A 4,639-nucleotide genomic window follows, 5' to 3' on the forward strand; every position below is an offset into this window, starting at 1 on the left:
CGGCCGGGCGCTGCGAGGGGCTCCGGGGGGAGGGGGGGTCCTCTTCAGGGTCTCCGGTTTCACCCCTCCATAAGCCCGGCTCCCCGCCGGCCCCCGCTGCTGCTTTCGGTGGGCGCTCCGCCGGGCCGAGCGCACGCTCCGCGGCCGCCCCGCCGCCGCCGCCCGGCCCCCGCCGCCGGGCAGTCCGAGCTCCACAGCGGCGCCCGTCCGCGGCCGCTCTCCCCGCGCCGGGGCAGGCAGGCACCCGCGCCGCGCTCGCTCGGTTTCGCGCACTCACGCCAAAGTTTGCGCGGAAAGTTTCAATGCATCTCTTTTCCCCTCTTCGCGGCGGCTGCCTCCGGCGACTCCCCGAGCCGGGGTCGCCTCCCCGGAGGGAAGGGGCTGATCCCGCCGCCGCTCGGCCCGACCCCTCTCCGCAAGTCGGGGTGGTGGTGGCGGAGGGGACGAACAGAGCGCTTTCCGCCTGCCCTCTCTGTCTCTCTCGCCCTTTCTCTGTCCACCGCTTAAAAAAAAAAAATCAGAACAGTGATGTATTAAAAAAAAAGATAAAAAATCCAAACTGGCTAGAGAGAGAGGGAACTGGGGCGGGGGGAGGCTCTGCAGGAAAGGGAGGAAAAAAAAAATCCCAGTGGATCAAAGTATAGGTGGGGAAAAAATAAATTAAACGAGAGGATAAAGCAAGGCGGCAAGCCAACAGCAGGTCCCGGTGCCCGGGGAGGGCTGCTCCCGCGGCGCGCTGTCCCCCGCCGGCGCGGCGTGCGCTCCTCGCCCCCGGCGCGGCGGCAGCCGCGCTCCGCGCACTCCAGCGGCGGCTCCGCGCAGCGCCCGCTCCCCGCGCAGCGCCCGCCCCACCGCCCGCTCGCCGGCGCTCTGCAACTGCTCGGCGCGGCCGCGGGGAGAGACGCTCCGGCGAAGTCCCACCCTCCCCGGCGATTCCCCTCCCTCCTCCCCTCCCATCCCTTTCCGCGCTGGGCGAAAAGGCCACGGAGGTAAGGGGTGCGCGCCCCTCCGCCGCCCGCCCGCCCCACTCGCGACCGCAGCCCCCCGCGGCTCGCACATTTCGCCCCCAGGCTCCCTGCCCTGCCTTCCCCCCGGCCGCCCCACGGGCCGCGCTTCCTCCACCCTTTCTGTCTTGCCGATGGATGCGGCGTTCGGGTCAAAATTCACCTTGCCCGTGTGAATTGCTCCAAAGTCCAGCAGAGCCATTTGAGGGGAGGGGGCAGCAGGGGACAAATTGTGATCACAGTCATTATCAGTGTCCCCCCCCAAGGCCTTCACTTTTCAGATACAGTGATTTCTGAGCACCTACGTGCTAAAGGGGGGGGGGGGGGGGTCATCCTCAGTTGGGTTTTATTTCTCTTTATCCTTGGCTCAGGGGGCCTGCCAGCACTGGCTGAGCGGTGCCCCAGTGTGTGGAAGGGTCTCGTACTGAAGGGGTGAAGATTTTGCCAGACAAACCCCACCCTGCTTTCTGGGATGGTATTTGAAGGGCAAACAGGCAGCTTTGTCTCACTGGGGTTACCACAGGCATTCCCCAACTGAGCTTCACTCGTGTCACACGCAAGATTTCCTCATACGGGATATATAGTAACAACATGCATGTGTCAACATATATAAATCCCTCTCTTGCCACTGTCTTCCAAGGACCTTGGGTGGCAGACGGAGTGGAAGTCCAGACTGGCAGATTTCTGGGGCGCACCATGGGCTGGAGGAAGGGGAAGGGGAAAAAGACACCGAAGAAAGAAAAGGCCATATTGTCATTCGAAAGCAGGTATTCCAGTGCTCTGCCACAGACTCTTACTGATACAGGCAAAGCGCCGGCTCTATAGAGGCACCTGCTGGCTGAGGGAAACACACGAAAGAACAACAGTCTTTGCTTTCGGTAGATCTTAGACCTGTTCTTCTCTTTGTTTATTTTTTAAAGATTTTGTGGCACCCCTTGGTGCAGTATGTGGGGATGTCACCCGGGTCACAATGATCCCAAGGAAGGCTCAGACATGAGTGACACGTCTGTCTGAGCAAGGAATGACTCCAGCTCCCGTCTGGCCCCTCCACTGCCCTGACTGCGGGGTCACACCCCACACCCCTGGTGCCCATGGCCTTCCTTCTGGGTGAGGGGAGAAATCCAGCCTAGTCAAAAGCCTGGAGGTGAATATAATCCCTTTCCCCTCAGGGATCACGTTTCTACAGAGGAGTGGTGGGTGTTGTTCAAACATTGCAAAAGAATCCCTTTTTCTTTGCTTTCTCCATTTTTTTTTTTACTAATTGTTGCAGGGTGGCTCTGGAGAAACAAATATCCATCCAAAATAACCAGAGTTTCCCATATTCAGAATGCAATTCCCCAAAATGTCCTCCAAGACATAGGGAGACTTCAAGCTTCCCCTGGGAAAAAGAGGGGATATTTCACCAACTGAAGATAAAGCCAGATTAAAGTTGCCAGAGGCAGGAACCGCTTCCGACTGTGTCACAGTTCACTGTGAGCAGCTCCCTCTTTACACCAGGCCTCTGCACTTCAGAGCAGCAGCAAGCAGATAACTCGCTCGGTACTTTTTTCTCTTTATTTGGTAGAAGGTCCTAGGTGCCTTTTCCCTTCCTGCTAGGTGAGCATTTTGTGAATGAATGTAGCTCTCCTGAAAGTAACTTGCAATTTTAACACTCCTCTGGATGGACGAAATCCCTCTGGCTGCTGCACTGCTGAAAATCCCATACAGAAATCGCACAGAAAAGATTAAATCCACAAGTGGCAAGGAATAGCCTTATCCCCTTAAAGTTACAAGGTACTGTAAATAATGTACAGAACCCAACTTCTAAAATTACCACTACAGGATTGCTCATCTCGTCTTACATTTCATCTGGATCCTGTGATCTTCCCACCTGCCAACATCCTGTTACCAGGAAAGCGGTGTATGTGAAGTTTGTGCAAATGGTCATGTACTTGCCTGAATTCTGGCACCAGAAGGACATTCATGTGCCTTCCATGTTAACATTACACCGTAATACTAACATTGCTATAGTATCTACAGTGTTCATGCTAAGCACTGCTCACCAAAAAAGCAAATCAATGCATGTCCCAGCTACGCTTCTTTATTAGCCTTGTTATCTTTCCCATGTCAATGGCTCCTGAGGCAGAAAGAAAGATGGCATCAACAGGCAGGATTTTAAATATGGAATACCTAAAAGCACGAGCTCCATGTTTAGGCACTTAAGGGAAGACGCGTGATTTGCAAAGAGGCTGGGTGATGACTTATTTGGAGCTGTGAGACGCTGAGAACTTTTAAGAACCTGACCATAATTTAGGACTTCATCTTGCAGATTGAATTCAGTGGAAGCTTTGGCATTGACTTCAAAGGGCATAAGATCAAGCCCTTATTTAGGGGCTCAAAATACAAAATTAGGAGCCTAAATTTAGGCATCCATTTTTTAATACCTTGACCCATGTTAGTAATACCCTTCGTCTAATCCATCTATTTGACCTGAAAAGAGGAATGTCGGTAACTCTTTACCAACTTGCCTAAAAGAACCTGTGGCTGACAAGGGGAAAATGCAAGAAACGCATTCCCTGCACTTCGTTTATTTTTTCTCCCGTCTCTCAGATCCCCAAAATAACAGCTGGAGCAATGTTAGCAGAGGAGCTCAGGCCCACTTCGAAATTGGAACAGGAAATGTGAGAAATGTGGACATTAAAAAACAAATGAAACAAAACAATATTTTCTTAGAATTCCATCTTGTGGGCAAGTCTGGGGGGAATCTGGATTTGGATAATCTAAATTAGGAGAGAAGTCAGGGAAACAAAGAGTAATTTTAAACATTTTAGTGCCAGAGCTATTTCTTAACACACAGTACACTCTCTGATTTCAAATATAGTCCCTCAGCGCTGAGCCTGGAGAACAGCATGAGGAAAAATCAACGTCTCGATCCAGCCTTCTAGCAGACATGGAAAAAAGGCCAGAATGGAGTGAACTGTTGAGAGAAGCAGCCAGGTGAATGGATCCTAAACGTCCTGAGGTATTTCAGGTGCTTCCTTCCCTGTGAGAAAATCACAGGGACACAAGATGCAATAACCAGGCTGTGGCCGAGTTGGCTGCAGCATGATCACAAGACAGTGAATCAATTAACCGCACCATCCTTATTATTGTGATTATTTTTGTGTCGGTTGTACTAACAGAGAAGGGAGCAGCTCTAGGTATAACAAAAGGTTGCTCCTCCTGGATGCTTTGCCAACGCTCCCTCTGCTGTGGTATAAATAGAATACATGCAGTGGGCAAGGGCAGCACTAGGCTTGTATTTGCAAGCATTAGAGATGCCCATGCACCACCCACTGGCAGTTTCACTTGCCTCTGTCACTCAGGAGATTGTCCAAAGATCTTCAGCTCCTGGAAAGAGAGAAAAACACTCACGAACCTGCAGTACCATCACTCACTCTGTCCTTCTGGGTTGATTTCGTACCCTGGGTGCCTCTCCCATAGTCAATAATTACAGCAGGTTATAAGGAGTTGTTCCCCTTACCTTACTCTTCATCTCTATTTCCCTGTCTCTCACTGGATCTTTGATCCTTTTGCAGCAAGCAGCAGAGGCAGTGACAAGTGACTAGAGGTAACAGAACGGGTCCTCAGCCATCAGCAGGACTGTTTTAATATCT

The sequence above is a fragment of the Haliaeetus albicilla genome, chromosome 13 (genome assembly GCF_947461875.1).
Source record: "Haliaeetus albicilla chromosome 13, bHalAlb1.1, whole genome shotgun sequence".
NCBI lineage: Eukaryota > Metazoa > Chordata > Aves > Accipitriformes > Accipitridae > Haliaeetus > Haliaeetus albicilla.